General features: G+C 40.5%; 1 non-coding gene across 1 annotated transcript; it reads left to right on the top strand.

Annotated features, from left to right (window-relative positions):
* The first annotated feature begins 1,023 nt into the window (after window positions 1–1,023).
* LOC125415281 (U6 spliceosomal RNA) lies at window positions 1,024–1,129 on the top strand. Its single transcript, XR_007236597.3, has one exon. It is a non-coding gene; the product is annotated as a U6 spliceosomal RNA (small nuclear RNA).
* Window positions 1,130–17,529: the final 16,400 nt, after the last annotated feature.

The following is a 17,529-nucleotide window of genomic DNA, read 5'->3' on the forward strand; positions in this document are numbered from 1 at the left end:
TAAGAATAACAGGCATACAGAAGTGAAAAGAATGCAAAAACTAAGACTTATTGACATTTAAAAAAACACAGTGACTTACATCGATCTAGCTGATAAACTATGCTAATTAAGTGTCACAAGCTCTCCATGAAGGAGGCAACATCAGTAACATTTTGTGGATGAGAAAACTAATGTCATAGGATACTAAGTAGTACTAAAGAGTCTTATAGATGGGTAATGTTTATAATTCAACATTTGATTGATAATGCACTGTCTGGAAAGCCATGGAAAATGGGTTTAGAATAATGATTGAATTTAAAGTTTCTAGTAGGGCTGTGCATAGAAGGATTTAGGAGCCCTCCAGACCAGACTGCTCAACATGTCTTGGTACTGAACATCAACTTTGGGCTCTGGAGAAGTGGTGGTGACCAATAAGGCAGATGTTTGCTATCTTGATCCTTCTATACCTTCTCATTTTATAGAAAACCAATATTAAGGGTTTTAATTTCTGGGGTCAACCATCTCCCAAGCCTGTTTTTAGAAAACTTTCACAATGGAAGACACCAACCAATCAACCAACCAACCAGCCAATAATAGAAAAACAAAAACAAAAAACCAAAAAAAAAAAAACCAAAAAAACCAAACAAACGAACAAAGAAAAGCAAGAAGGAATATATTTGTTGGCATCTGGGTCTGATGAAGGTGTAGCATAGAAGTATGAGTGTTAGAAAATTCTTAGAACTCATCAACTTATAGCACAGAAAGGGTTTCAAACTCAGGGATGTATGAGACCCCCAACCACAGACTAACAAAACAGTGGGTTTGGGATAGAAGCTGAGACTCTTCATGTTCATGGATGGATGGATGCTGGTATGTTGAAGAGACTGTTATTAACTTTTCCTTGACCATCAGTCTGACTCCCTTTTAAATGAAGTGAATTATTCAAACATGCATATATTCAAAGATCCGGGAGCCTCTGTCTGCCACCTTCATGGGATTTGTTAGTAAGAATTTCTGAAAATTGCATCACCATTTATTTAATTAGTACTTGTTTTGGCAGCACTTTTACTAAAATTGGGAATACACGGAGAAGATCAACACAGCCCTGCACAATGATGACACGGAACTACTGCACGCAATCCATTGCTTCAGAACTCTTTTACACCGTTAGTTGAAATGTAAAACGGTGTAATGATATGGGAAATGATATGAAGGTTCCTCAGAAAGTCAACAAGAACCACCAAATTATCTGGCATTCACACCTTGGGTATGCATAATAAATTCAGATCAGTATTCTGAAAGGGCATATGTCTCCCCATGTTTACTGTACCATTCTTCACAATAGCCGGAAGGTGGAAGTAGCAAATGTCCATTGGTGGATGGGATGGATAAATAAAGAAATGTCTTATACATACATTGGACTGTTATTCACATCTTAAAAATTACGTGGTGTGTGTGTGTGTGTGTGTGTGTGTGTGTGTGTGTGTGTGTGTGTATGTGTGTATACCCGGAGAAGCCAAAAGAGGTCTCAGATTTCATAAAGCTGCCATTACAGATGGCTGTGAGCCACCTGATGTGAGTACTAGGAACTGAATTCTGCTCTTGCAAAGGACCACCAAGCACTCTTAATCATTGAGCCATCCAGCCCCCCCCCCCCCAAGTACTTTTTATAAAGTTTTGGTGATGAGTCCAATTTGAGGTGCAGATCTTGTCTGTGATGTGACCTGTGAGTAAGGATTTCTGAAAGCTCCTCAGATGGCAGTCATGGTTGTCAGACATTGCTGGATCAGTGGTTTGCAACTTATGGGAAATTCTAAAAATGTCTTTGAGCATCCTGTCAAACTCTATACACTCAGGAAGCTTTTGCGTTTTTCTCTCGATTCCCTGGATAAGTCTGATTACTGCTATCTCCCTTCCTCTTACTAATTTGAAAATTATAGCATTCATGATTCTTAATGCTTTTCAGATCAAATATGCATGTCTCTCAGTTTTAGAAAGTTACAGTCATCATCTGCCGAATGCATGTGATCAGAGTTCCTTTTTAGCCTGGCGACACATTCCTAACTTTGGCCACCTATGTAATCATTGCTCTCCTATCTTTTTCAGTCCTCAGATGGAAACAAGGCATGGAGCTTAACATTAAATTGCCAAAGGTCTGTCATTTTGTTTGGGCATTAAGTTTGAGAGTGCATGGTCTATTTAGAGGATGAGTTGAAGGACCAAACGTCAAAGTTTCATTCCAAATGAATATTTGTGTGGAGGGATTAGCTCCTGTCAAGGGTGGTTTGCCCTGAATTTCTAAAAGTTGGTGTTGTTAAAGGGTGGATGGACAATCCCAAGGAATTAACTGCAGTGTCAGGGCATGGAAAACGGCTCCCCCAAAGCCACCCATCGAGAGCCAATTTAGATTTTTGTGAGATCAGAGGTTTGGCAGCGGAGAAGACAAGGACTTGCCAACCCAATGCTGTTTAATATTAATTAAACCTAATATAACTCAGTATCTGTTTCTCAGCTATTCCCAGGCAGAATACCAGAGAATAAAAAAAATCTGTGATCATATCATATATAAGTTGTATAATCATAAATTTATTCATAATTACATATTCATATGTTATAATATGTTATTATATATTCTAGACTTCCGAGTATTTTTTTGAGTAACTGAAGAAGCTGAACGGGTGCCCCGAGTCACTGATCTCTATGAGGTAATATCCACATGAAAAGGTCTTGGTGCTGGTGTTATACATACAAATTTTCAGTACCCCCAAGAAAGCTAAAACAGTGCTGTGTGGCCTGCACATTAGGCATTAGGGAGTGGGAGCAATTAAACTTGGGACGGGGTTTGCATGGTGACATTGTGAAGGAGATGTGTGGCAAACTGAGACACATTTCCTGAGATGGGGAGATGTGAAGGTACCCAGTAGCTCTCAAAGGACAAACAACGTCAGAACATGGGCATCTTCCCTTTTGAGAAGATGCTCATACCTGACATTTGTCTGAAATGCTTGTAATATTACAATGGGACAAGAAGCATTCAGTTCCTATTGAGCACTCCTATTTCTTTCAAACTTCATGTTTCTAACATTTCGATAATGAAGCATCATTAAACTGTATATGAAATTAAATTATACCTCCCCAAATAGACTATAGCCGATACTGGCACTGTTATTATGTGGAAGATTAGATAGTGGAACCTGGGCACGTGTTATGCTCTGAAATGTTCCATAGATTTCAGTTTTCATTAGGTATAAAATAAGGGTAAATATATATTTCAAAAATCAGGTTTATTGATGACTGTGGGGGAGAGTTTGGAAAGCATGTGGTCTTCAGACCTAGGAATATGGCGGCATAAGAACTGTGTAGGAGAAGAGCTGCGGAGAGGGTTCAGTAAGATGGCTCGCTTTGGCAAGCATGAGGACTGTCGTTTGAATCCCAGGAACCTACATAAAAAGCTGTTTATGCCTATAACACCAGCATTTAGAGGCAGAAACAGGAGAATCAGAGAGCATGTTGACCAGCTAGCATGGATGGGATGTAGAGTTTCTGGTTTAGTAAGAGACTCTGTTTCAAGGCAAAAGGCAGAGAACCATTGAAGAAGATGCCTGATACCCTATGCACACAGTCATACATTCATGTGTTAGACACACACTCATGTATAACACACACACACACACGCACACACACACGCACACATGCACACTCCAAAAATGAAAAGCCAAACACAAACAAAATTAGAAATTAGGAATTAGGATGCTTCCAACCAGTAGGGCAAAACCAAAGTTGTACTAAGTACCCCCACAGAAACTACCAAAAACTAGACAAAATATGTAATTCAATGAATTAGAAAACACTGGACACTGGGTAATAAAAGACAGCAGTTCCTGAGAGATAAGAAGCAAATGATATGAATCCTACAGTTGAACCAGCATAGTGTGCAGACTGTGTTCTTGGCTACCACTAATATGTTGAGCTCGGTGCTTTCCTTACACCGAGGAAATGGCCTTGAGAATCTAAGGAGACCACAGCAGTGAGTGTTTATAGGAGTAAAACTGGATCAGAGAGAGCAGTACCCAGAAAGAACCTTCAGTACTGCAGAGGATCTCATCTCTGGCCCTGAGCTGAGTTCAGCTCAGAGCACACATGTGAGAAAAATGCACAGAGGTGACGAAAACACATCCACTAATAAACAAACAAACAAACAAACAACAACAAAAGGGGGATCTCAATGCATTGCAAGGCATACATGAAAAAAATTTATCTAAGTACAGAGATGGGATTATTTGCTCTTAAGATCAGGACTAGCAAGCTCCCAGGACCACCTGTATCCACTCCTCAGTGCTGAGCTGATAGGCACTTGCAGCCATGACTGATAATTTATATGCATGCTGGAGATTTGAACACAAGCTCCCATGCTTGTCCAGAAAGTGGTTTTATATCTCCTCAACCTGAGGACCTCAATTTCTTGATGCTTACAAATAAATAAGTATTGTTTTCACCTTATCTTTATTCATTGTGAGGATTAATGTATGTAAGTATGCTGTATAAGGGCAAAGGCTATTTAGTTCTAAAACAGACACATATTATATCTATCTATCTATCTATCTATCTATCTATCTATCTTCTATCTCTTTATCTATCTCTGTGCATATATATATATATTTCACAGGGATAAAATATGTATCACATATTTATCATAGTGTATATTACACATTCTTCAAAAATGTGAAAATTACTGAAATATTACCAGTTTTCAAGAAAAAGTGTGCCCAAGGATGCCCACTTGTCAGGTGACTTTTTTAGGCCTGAGTTTTTGGCAATCTCTTAATATAGGAGAGCAATTTGTATGGCAGATGGAGACATAATCAAGTTGTTTAGTAGTTAATATTCTTTTATTTAGTTTTTAAAAATTATTTGATTATTATCCGTGTGTGTACGTATGTGCTGTAGTGTGCATGTGGAGGTCAGAGAACATCTTTGTGGAATTATTTCTCTCCTTCCACATTTACTTGAGTTCAGAGGTTGAACTCAGATTGCAGGTTTGTCTGGCACTTTTACCCACTAAGCAATCCTGCTGACTCTGTGATTAATATTCTTAACCAAAGTTTGTACTATAATTTCTTTTCGCTTCATAGGTGTTTGGGAGAAAAATAAAAGTATTTGAAGATTATGAAGTTTGAAGTATGACACTTAGATCAAGAATTTTATAATATTAATAAAAACTATACATGGGTTTCAGGCCCTCCCTAAACAAAACCCAACACTGTTTACAACAATGCTTTTCTTTACAATATAGAGGAGAAAAAACGTATTCCCGTCTGTTGGGAATAATTTAAGCCCTGCAGTTTGTATTGTTTCCAATATTGCCATGGTTACCTGGAGGCTCAGAGCCAATTGTGGAGCACAGTCTTAACGGCTCTAAAATCTCCATCCGTTTTCCATCTGATTTGTCTTTCCTTTGATGCTCTTTGTTGCTTTTTTTTTTTTTTTAAGAAAATTAACTTTCTAGTAAGCTTCCCGTTTCCTTTTGAGAAGAGAGAAAAAGAAAAACAACGACATTCATATATCATCCGACTGGATGTGCCCGTGTCAACATATTTGCTTATTTACCCATATGGTGTTTATCTGTCCCATCCTGGCTCCATCTTCATTCACACTTATGAACAACTGAGGCAGAGTTTACGTAAGCTGCGCCTGATACTGTAATACCCAGCACCGAGGGTGCAGATGAGTCTGTCTCAATGTGTGTCTACTCCGTTTCCATGGACTCTTATTCCATAGAAACTTTAACTTGAAAGAGAATCCATCCTTTTTTGGTAAAGGAGGATGAGGCGTTAGCTAATTAGATTCCTCATAGGCCTCCCTCCTGAAGCAGTACTACTAAATCCAGCGATAAGTTGTCTTGGCAACCGCTTTGGCGACTGCTACCAGCTTGCTTTTACAGCTTGTGAATAAAGATGTTTGAGAATGTATAAATTGCCAGCTGAGGTCCAACTGTCTCCCACCCCTTCCAAAGAAGCTGGACACTAATTGATAACACAGTACAATGCACTTTTGTTTGTGTGTGAATAATAAAGCCACATGCACAGCTCAGCCTTTGGACGATTACATATATTATTCATGCTTCCAAAAAGTAATAAAGATACATACTTAAAATCAGTTTTCCAATTAAAGTTTATTACCAAACTTAGTGATGGTTATAGTTTTGGGCAGGATTTTTACTTCTCTTTCCATGTATTCTTGAGATTTACAAAGCAGCTTCAAACGTAAGGGCTAGGAGGGTTCAGGGAAAGGTGGAGCAGAAGTAGCGCATGCACACAGAAAGATGTCAGAGTCACGCTTGATCCATCCGGTGATGGATCTGGCAAAATATGTGAGAGCAGTTGCTCTAAAAAGTAATTTCTTTTTAATAAAAGAAAATTTCTGTTTAGGGTCCAGTGCCCTGGAAACATTGGCAAGTGAGTGAATTAGTCACCATCCACTTTGGAGCTCTCTAATACGCTCTGCTGGCCTTCCGTTAGCAATAAACAATAAGCTGGGGAAGCCATTTTTACTAGGTAACAAGGCACTTCCCATGTAGGCTTCTCACTGGGGTCCCTATAGAAACCCAGGCTAGGAAATGAATATATAGGGCTGAAGCGGCCTGAGATCCTTCGATTCAAAATCTTCACCAGAAACAGATAGTGAACTTCAGAAAAGTTATGACCATCCTATGATCAGGCCATGTTCCTCAAACACTGCCAGTGTAACATGGGCCTTGTGACAGGAACCTTTCTCAACCTGTATATGGTAAAAATAGCCTTTAAATAATATTGTTATTTGCTATGGGAAAAAGAGTATATTGTAAGAATCTAGCCCTGTGTACCATATAGACCTTTATACAAATGTGGATTACTTATGTTAAATCGCCCCTCTTCTTCTAAATTTTGGCTCTCATACAATCTTTATGGTCAGATAGTCGGTACCTATTTATAATGGAGAAATTCCAGAACCTAGAAAAAAATAGACCAAACAAATGGTTAAAAAAAACCCTTGGAAGGTTAAGCTACAGACTCCATCAAGTAAAAGAAAGAGAGCCTTAAGAAGAGAGAAAAAGAGGGGGGGATCATAGTAGACTATATTTATTATGGAATTCTGATCAAGGAGCCAATAAAGATAACAGAAAGTGTGTGAGCAAGTGATAGACTCGGCCATGAGAACTTCAGTGTGTACAATGTTCGTTATCAGTGGGTAATTCAGAACAGAGGATCAATTTTGCATTAGTCTATGTTGAGGCCCACTGTTCACATGTGGAGTTGCTAAGGAAGTTGCTTGTCTTGTCTAAATATTTTTCTATGTTGATCTTTTCCCTTGTGAGTTATTTATACACAAACAAATAGACAAACAGACAAACAAACAAAAAACATGACTGCATGGTTCTTCAGAAAAGGCTGTGAAGTACCAGAGTTCCTTTCTTTGTCTCTTTCTCCTGCCCCCCGACCCCACCACCCCATGCTTTATCCTCCCCTCCCCCCTCCTCCCTTGTACAATACAGTGTGCTCAGTTCCTTTGGAAACTCACTGCTTCTGAAGCATAAGATGGAGCGCTTCTTTTAGAGTTACTCACTTGGTAGGGCTTCCCAATGTAAGTGTAATGGAAATGGTGCATCCATGACCAATAGGATGGACTCTAAGCTTCACTTGCCTCTGAGACATCTGGAATCTGACTAATTTGATAAGGGGAGCTGGATTCTTAATTTCACTTAAATTTAATTATCCACACATGCATAGAAACTGTCTACTGTACGGAACAAGTTGACAGGCTGGGGTGGGGGTGGGGGTGGGGGTAGACAGGAGTCTGCTTCTGTTACCCCTGCTCTTTTCTTTCTTTTCTTTTTACCATCTCAACCTTATTTCATGTTTTTCTTCTCTCTGCATCATAAAATAACCCAGACAAATAGCATGCCCACTGTTCCTCTTTGAAGGAAATATAGTCACATGCTTTTTACTCCAATCCTTATAAAGATGGTTTTGACCTAGGTAAAAATACTAGAACATTGGAGTTGGGGCAGGGAAAGTCCTCTGGATTTAGAAAGTCTTGGTCATCCTATGCCTCTCGAAGCACACCTAAGTTCCCTTTATGCCAGCTTGGGCAGTCTTGGCTGATCATCACCTGTGCTGCTGACACCGCCATCTCTTGATAATCTGCCATGATGTCTACTCCCTTGAGTTTCCTCTTATACATTCTAGCGCCAATGTCTTCAGAGCTTCAAGTTAGACTTGGCTCTTCAAACAGGCTCCACGCTTCCTTTCTTTAAGCTTTGCTTATATGCCTCTAGTCTCCCGGTCCCCACGGTGCTCTGTTAGCTTGGATCTCAGTCATAACTGTAGTTTCTTGAAATAATGTTTTGAAAAATTAAAGAAATATTCATCAAGAGTTTTACACATAAATACACTAAAATATGATTCTGTCATTCCCACAACCCCTCCTCCAATTTCCTCAGTATCGCTGGTAACACACCACCTTCCCAGATTCATGTCCTCTTTTTCTTCTTCTTTTATTTTATTTAAAGATTTATTTATTTATGCAGTATCCTACCTGTAGGCCGTAAGAGGGCACCAGATTATAGGTGGTTGTGAGCCACCATGTGGTTGCTGGGAATTGAACTCAGTACCGCTGGAAGAGCAGTCAGTGCTCTTAACTGCTGAGCCATCTCTCCAGCCCCTACTCATTTTCTTTTTATTAATAACTTACTAAGTCCAATGAATGCTGTCATATGTGTGTAGGACAGGGCTATTCATTGGAGCGTGGACAACACAGTAGTGGACACACCTGAAAAGAGGAATCCCTTCTCCCTAAGCAGATATCAATTGCCAATAGCTTCTCAGTTAGAGGTGAGGGCTCATGAGCTCCTCCCCATCCTTGCTGGAATTTTGGCTGTATTGATCGTGCGCTGACAGCCACAGCTGATGTGAGTTTACATGTGCAAACAATCCTCTAAACCTTGAACTCGTTCATCACTTGAATCACCCCACCTTCAATCGGCTGGTGCTGGAGGAAGACAAAATGAAACAAGAAACAGGGATTAGCCCACAAAGGCAGAGGCAGACACAGCTGAAAGACAGTTTTTATATTTTCTAGAGAACTTTCATCTTCTGGTCTAGAGTCTGGCTGGGAGTTTCTGCTTTGGAAAGGTTTGAAATCTTGGTTCCTGACATCACAACTCCCATTGGTGATGGCTGAGAGGATCGCTGCTGTACCAGAGCGACTGAGGCCCACTGTTGATGATGATTTGACTTTCTAGATAGCAACCAGTTGATTACTAAGCCAGGTGCAAGTTATAAGGCAGAGGTTATTCTTATTTTTCTTTTCATATGGCCTTGATAGCTGAATACAGATCTGCTCAGGGATAACACCCTGCTTGATTATCTAAGTGGTCAACCCCCGAATCACAAGTAGCATTGCACAGACTGAGAAGTTTGTATTTATATGTTTAGGTGTGTGAGTGTGCGTGTGTGTGTGCGTGTGTGTATGAGACAATTAACAATGAAAGAAGAGGCCATGATTTTGAGAGGGAGTAAGAGTGAGTGCATCAGAGGAAGAAGAAAATGGAAGGGGAAAATTATGAAAATTTAATTAAAAATATAAAAAATAATTAAAAACTACTGCTGGTTAAACAGTTTACTTCCTAAACGGTGTCACAGTGCAGGTTTAACCCACTGTCAGGACTGAATTGGCCCTTCACCAAGCTTTCCTATTTCTCCAGCTCCCTAATGGATCCTTCGCCTTTTTTTTTTTTTAAATTTTTATGATTTATTTATCTTTTTTTTTATTTTTTATGTGCATTGGTGTGAAAGTGTCAGATCCCCTGGAACTGGATTTTCAGACAGTTGTGAGCTGCCATGTGGGTGCTGGGAATTGAACCTGGGTCCTCTGGAAGAGCAGTCAGTGCTCTTAACCGCTGAGCCATTTCTCCAGCCCCTCGCCTTTTTTTCTAATGTGAATAATTTGCTTCTAGCGCTCTCTTAATACCCATGACATTCAAAATGGTGTAGAATCAAAGCAATTTTGCTCCACCAATTTTGTTAGCATGTTGACAAGTTATGATTTTATGGATATTGAAATGAGGATAAGAGAAACTCCGTTTGCTCGGCTAATACTCTGGAGTCATCTGTTTTGGAGCCTTTGTCTCAGTCAGTTCCCTCCATTCATAGAAGAAACTCCTCAGGAGGTGAGATTATCGTTCTTCCTTGGAGATGAGCAAGCAGGGGCTTTGGGAGTTGGAGTGGATTCTGTGAGGCTTCACAGCTCTCGGTGGTGGAGTTAACACCCCAGCCAGGGTCTGTTTGGCCGCAGTTGCGACTCTTACCACTTTCCACACATTTAAAACCCTGGAAAAGCAGACTGGTGTGAAGTGTGCAGCCCACACTTCATATTTAGCATCCAGATTCCTTTACCAAGGAGTCTTTAAGTATTCATCACTGCAGATCGGCCAAGACTTGAAAATGAAGATATTAGTACCCGTCTCCAAGGAAGACATTAATAGTATCACAGTCTATTTTCTTCGTGAGGTAAAAGGGTTTCTGTTATCCAATTGTTTTTTATTGTGAAGTGTGTAAACATGGTGCCTGTCCATGTCCATGTGCGTATTGTTTTCTGTATGCACATATGTAAATTCTATTGTAAAATACAACCTTTGTTCTTTAGGATAGGAAGAAACCTCATTTTTCCTGATAATCTGCTTGAAAAGCCAAGCCTTGAGCTTACTTACCAGTTACTTGTTGGCTTATTTGAGTCTCATTGTAGAGCTGATCCTGGCCTTGGACACAAAATTCTCCTACCCAAGTCTCCTGAATGCTGGGATTATAGGTACATACCAACCACAGTTGGCTTGCCGTGTTATTTTCCGCCTCCTTCCTCCTCTTTCCTGTCCTTCCCTCCTCTCTTCTTCCTCCTTGCCCTCCTTCTTTGACAAAGTTTTGTTATGTAGCCAAGATTGACTTTGAACTCATTATGTTGCCCAGGCTAGATGGACTCTCAGAAATCTCCCTGCCTAAGTTTCCTGAGTGGTTCCATGCTGTTTGACTAAAGCAACCAACTCCTGGGACCACAGTCTTCCTAGTTGGGAATTACACTGAGGATGGCTTGATGGACCTTATAGCCTTTTCCTCAAGGAACTGAGGGTTTATGAACAGATTTGACAGAGTCTACGCTTTGTTCTTGATACACTGTCTTTTCTTGGGTTTTGTCACTTGTTTTCCTTTGGGGATAGATAAATCATCAGCCCGGTGTTCATGCCTGCAGCATTCTCTTCACCATGAAGCACTCAGAACATTCTTTTCCTTATAGAATATTCGTTTTTTCTAAAAATATCAGAACATATATGCCTGGGTTTTGTATCTATTCTGAGATATATAAGCCTGCTGGAAGGAACCTGCTGTATCTGTCACTGCCGAGTGGCCACAAGGTGGCACCCGCATGGTGGTTGATCTTGCCTAGGGTGCTTAGTTATATGGAGAAAATAGGGTCAAGCCTCTCTGCCAGGATGATGGTTACTGAGAAGTCCATCAGTCAAAGGCACAGGAAAGCACTTTTTGAGGGTGTTTTACAAGCACTAGCAATAGCACTCTTACTTTGGGGAGTGCCTGGCTTTTCAGAATTCCTTGTTCTACAAAAGAAGACAAAACCCAGTTGGTTAAAGGAAACAAAAAGGGGCTGGTGGCAGTGAAGAGGCTTTCTTTCCCATTATTCAAAGTCACTGGCTCTCCACCTTGAGTGTAAAATAGAATATCCCGGGGACACTGTGAAATGATTCTCTGGAGGCAGTGTCCCAGAGATTAATTTTTCAAAGTCCTCCAGGTGACTCTATAGTGTGTTCAGGGTTAAGAAACCTCTCTTCAATTCTTCTCAATTTATTCATTCATTCACTTGCCATCTCCCATGCACTTCCTCACGTCAGCAGTAAGCAAGGCAATGGTGCTGGTGTAAAATGAGATTCTATAGTTGTCCCCTAAGACCTTGCAAGTTAATTACTCAATTCATTGGAGATCAATTTGGGAAACATTTATCAAGCCCCTAGTACATGGCAGGTTCTACAGTAGGGACTAAGGAGAAAGAGACACTAGAAATTTCTATAGGCCGGCATTTGAAGTCTAGCGTGTGACATGTACAACTAATTATCATAAGGGTGGGGTGTGGTGTTACTCTTAGTTTACTCTGTGGTAACACCTCACAGTAACACATGACATTGTCCTTATCCAGAAAGTTTTCAGGCTGAAAAGAAAGCAGCTCTCATTACCTGAAGTTCAGAGAAGAAATAGCATGGTTTGTGAACAAGAAGCATTTGAGTCCTGATACCCTGGTTTATAGATTCCATTGTCAATGTTCACTGTGTTCTTTCAAGTTTAGCATGAGACTCAGGGGAGAATGATTGATTTGATTTCGGAAGTGAAGCTGTTTGCTTCAGGATGTAGCTGCATTTTTCCTGAGCCTTCTCTTTCTCGTGGACTGAGGGGATGGCCATTTTTGTCCATGAATCTCCAAGAAAGCCTCTCCCTCCAGCCCAAGGTCTTTTCTGCTTCTAGATTTATGTACATTTGCTTTTTAAAACTACAATCCTCTTTTTCCACCAAAATGCTCCTCTAAAACACTGTGGACGCCTTTTGTCTTGAAGAGAAAACGAATAAACATTTATCTCTGTGAGCAGATCTGCTTGCTGCCAGTTTCTGTCAGACACAGAGATGTTTAATTAGGGGACCAGAAATTAATCCAAGTGTATATTAAGGAAGCCAGACAAGTCTCATTTTCAGATGGCTCCATTCTGTCATCGAATAGAGTATGAAGCTAAATTCCATACGGATGGAAACTAGTGAATGGGAGAGTTAATGACGAGTATGTTTTAAGAATTGACCTTCAGGTTAACTTGGAGAGTTGGTTCTTAAGTAAGCGTGAGTGAAGAACTAAAATACGAGCCTTGTGTAGGGCACCAAGCACAAAAAGGTATTTCAAGGCTCTTGCTTTCCCATGTGACCCATGGCGTTTCTACTGCACAGGGGAATCTGATATAGAGAACCTTGGACTATGAAAACGTTGATCCATTCCTTTGAGGCACAGTGCTGCCAGGATTGTTCTGATTGCTGCACCAGAGCCACAGAACAAGGAACATTAATACCTTTAGATGCCCCTCCCCCAGAAGACCTTCATCTGGAGAAGAACTGGCATATAACTTGAAAGAGCAATTGAGGAGTTGTAAAGTTTTGGGTGGCAGCTTAAGGAACAAAGACTTATAAGCCCAAATGGGAGCATGAGCAGGCCCTCTCAAACGAACAGATATCTATTCCTGGAAGTCGAGTTACATCAGCTCGATTTAGCTTCCACGATGGCGGCAGACCAAGGTTGAGAGCAACAGAAGAGGACATTGAACTCACCACGACATGGAAGACCATTAAGATGACTGAGGACTGGAAGCTGCTGCTTTGCAAACTCCCTGTTTCCAGAGTTCTTCAGGAAGACTACACCAAGAATGAGGAGTACAGATTCCTGAACTTGGCAATAAGTTGGATTTTGCTAGGATTATTAGCCGTGCTTGATACCCATCTCAAGAAAATGTACTCTGGATTTAATATTTTGATGTCTCTGAGACTTTTTATTGTATTGTCCCATGTCATTGAACTTGACTCACTCAGACAGGTAGACTGGCTGAATAACGTAGAAAATTGCTCATGATTGTGTGGGCAGTGTGTGTGAGCAAAATTTTCAGCTAGTCGATTTCCCTGCACATATGTTTTAATTTTTATGTTTGTAATGTCCAGTCAGCTGTCTCCACACAGTTAGAAAGGTCCCACACACTCTGGCTCCAGTCTATCTCCCAACCTCACCTTGATGTTGACTTCGCATTATGTCTGAGTCATGCTCAGATATTGGGAGCTTTTTCTTCATGATGTTTTTAAGCTTCCATGAAAGTTATTTCCAGGAACGAGGTGCTTCCCTTCTTCACTGTAATCTCTGTCCACCTAACTGCTTCTTGCCCCCTTGAGTGTTTCGTCTCCAAAGAAAGCTGTTCCTAACTCCTTGGTACTCTTCTGCCCATAGTGATGCTGAAATATATTTCCCTCCCATTTCTCTCCCGTTCCCTTCTGGTAGATACTAACAGTCAACAATGGTACATTTTCTTGAACTGACCTGTATTGTACTTCATAATCCTTTTCATATCCTTCCAGGTAGATACTACCAATGAACCACAATTGACTATTGAGATGTAACTTTTCTACTGTTCCCAATATGGGCATGGATCACTTATGAGACTTTTTACATTGTATTTAAAGGGCTATGAACCTTAATTGAATAAGACCACAGTTACTTTGTAAAGAATTGTTTAATTCTTTTGTGACCACGGTAGCATTCACAGAGCTAGATATTAGTATATAATTAAAGTGGAGGACTTGGTTGAGAGAAAGGCAGGAGCTGAGAAGAGCTCTATGACTTCCCAGCATGCAGCCACACCTATAGTCACACTCACACCATGGCACAGGGCGTGAACTGACTGAGGAGCATAAATAGAGGACACAATGACCTATGCCCTTCTAGAAGAAGGTTGGAACTATCCACTGTTGCTCCTTTAAGGACTATCTATTTAGTGAAGAATCTGAAGATCCTTGGGAAGAAAGGGTATCACGTTTGAAGACTTTTCATTCTTACTCACATTGCTCTTTATTAGCTGTTCATGGGAAGGCATGCCTATCTCATTTTGGTACCTTGGCATAGATTTCTTACCTTTTCAGTTGAAAATTCCCACTTGCCCATGAGAGCTCTCTATAACTCTCTCCACTCCCGATATCTCATGCATTTGCTACTAGGGAATTCTGTTCAGTGGTCGCAACCTGATGGCCTTTGCTCATCAACATCTTCTAGGCTACTCTGTGTCCTTCTTCAGGCAGAGGGCTTGCTCTGGAGAAACTTGTCCTTAGTGAGCTTCTGCTTCTTACCTTCCAACTCTGCAGGAGTCTTCATTGTGAAGCAGAACCAGGGGGTGACAGAGCAGACACGGGGAACAGACAGAAAAGATTCCACCACCATCTACAGAAATGTGATTTTTGGAAGGATACTGAATGCTAATCTGCTTTCTTGTTTTAAAAAAGAATATCTTAAATGATTATACTTGCCTCATATGATTTGGGGGATGATTACATGCTGTTCTCTTAGCAAACAGGAGCTTATAAAAAGTTTCTGAATAATTTCATAAGAGGACCCAAAGTATTCTGAGTCTAAATATGAAAATGGGGCTGAGTCATTTTACCTCGGGGAAGTGTCAGAAAACTTCATAGAAAATAGAATTTGAGCAGGTCTTTGCCTCAGAGGACACCAGGTAGAGCAAAAATGAAAAAAAAAATTGATATGGTCAGTGTTTGAGGTGAGATCCGACATACTGTGGCCATGCTTTGGGGTGTGGTGATAAAGGTAGTAAAAAATAAGGTGAAATAGACATGTAGGATTCTACCTCAGAATTTGGGGATATGATGTTGGGCTTGGCAGATACTTTCCTTTTTTTCTTTGAGGAGGATGGAAGAGGCATAAAGCAGAGTCATTCATTGGGTTCTGGATAAATTCCATCACTGGCAAGTATTCCAAGTCCTGGGAGATGCAGATAAAATGAGTAATTCTTCCTCGGAAGAGGACCTGTGATTTAGACAGATTCTCTGTCATTTGCTAATAGGCTTTGACGAGTTATAGTGGCTCTATTTGAAATCCTTGCCTTAATCATTTTCTTAATTAGGAAATCTCTGGATGCTCAAGGTACAGATTGATAGCAGTTTCTCTTGTCTAGAGGCTGAGAACTGAGCAGGAGTTAGGCTCTTGGTGAGGACTAAGTTGCAAGTTCTGGCAGAGTTCGTTAGAACTGACAAATGTGAGCAAGAAAAGGGGACCAAAGGAGATGCAAAGATTAAGAAGGATTCAGTAGGTAGTGGATGATTTGGCTTATTCAGAAAGTGCTTGTAGTACAAGCATGAAGACCAGAGTTCAAGCCTCAGTATCCATTGATAAGATTTGCTTGTGGGGTAAGTGACTGTAACCTTAGCACTGAAGAGGCTGAGAGATTTCTGAGACTCACTTTCTGCTTACTCAGAGCTCCAGACCAAGTGAGAGACACTGTCTCAAGAGCAAGGTGGACAGCTTGAGAAATGACAGCTGGAGCTGACCTCTGTCCTGAATGTGCATGTACAAGTACACCTGCACACATGCACACATGCGTGCACACACACACACACGCACACATATCCACACATACATACAGACACCTTTACATACAAGGGCAGACAGAGTACCAAGTGCTGCATCCCATGTCTCAGTCCTAGTTGCCACTTCAACCACCTAGATGCTTGCCTCAGGGTAGTTGACAGGAAGAAGGACTTCAGAGCTATGGAGTAGTAGTAACAGCAGCTTTATGAAAACTCTCGTCTGCAGAAGCATTTGTGAATGGCTGTAGGTTAATAAGACAAAGTCGCAGTTTGTACATCATTGAAGAGTTTGGTACAAACAAGCTGTAATGTTTAAGAAATTAAAGGATATTTTCCTGAGACTTTGTAAGTCTATATACAACTTCATTCACTATTCTTGGGAGCATTGTCTAAACCAGAATATGCTATGACTTCATCTGAGGGCTTTGTATTTATTTACATACAGTATTGCCTTCTACAGAGTAGGCACACAATAAATGTTTGTTGAGTGAGCTCCAACTTTTGTTAGTTGTGTGTCTCAAAAATGGACTGAGGCCGCTTGTCATACAAGGTATGCCTACCTAAAATCTACACATAATTAAATTCATCAAATCCTTGTAATTAGCCCAGAAGCAGGCTAAATTCCTTTCCCACAAATCTCATTTAATCTTTATGACCAACTTATTAATAAGACTAAACAGCACCTCATCAGCATTTTCATTTTTGTGGAAATGGAGGCACACAGAAATTAAGTAATGCCCTCATGGTTTAACACAGCAAGTAGATAATGTGGAGTTTGCTTATATGTTTGTTTGCTTCTTTCAGACAGAATCTCATTATGTAGCTAAGACTGCAACTCTATATAGCCTAGTCTGATCTCAAAATCTGCCTTCCTACCTCTGTACTGGGATGACAGGTGTGTTCCACCGCACTAGGCTGATGATACAGGGTTCAAGTTTAGGTTGTGTGACTCCAAAGCCACCAAAGTTAGTTAATTTGGGATTCTTTGAGTGAAGGAGTGGTCATTAGCAGGAATTCATGGGGTTGAATAAGTTTTAAACACAACTAAGAATTTCCGAATACTTTTCATGTGACGGACACTAAATACTCCCTCCTTTAATCATTGTCTTAGCCTCACAGAACTGCTATGATTATTGCACATGTTTTACTAATGAAGAGCGGGACAGAGAACTTTAGAAACTATGTCATCACATCTTTAAGCCCACCTCCCCTTGCCATACATGACCATCCTCCCTGTCAAAACTGTATTTGAATTTGACTTGGAACTCGTTGTTGTAAAACATTGTGTTGGCCTAAAAATAGAGTGAAATGTCCTTTATGCTTTTCCATTAGCTGTTGA

This window comes from Myodes glareolus, chromosome 19, assembly GCF_982192425.1.
Source record: "Myodes glareolus chromosome 19, mMyoGla1.1, whole genome shotgun sequence".
In the NCBI taxonomy this organism is placed as follows: domain Eukaryota; kingdom Metazoa; phylum Chordata; class Mammalia; order Rodentia; family Cricetidae; genus Myodes; species Myodes glareolus.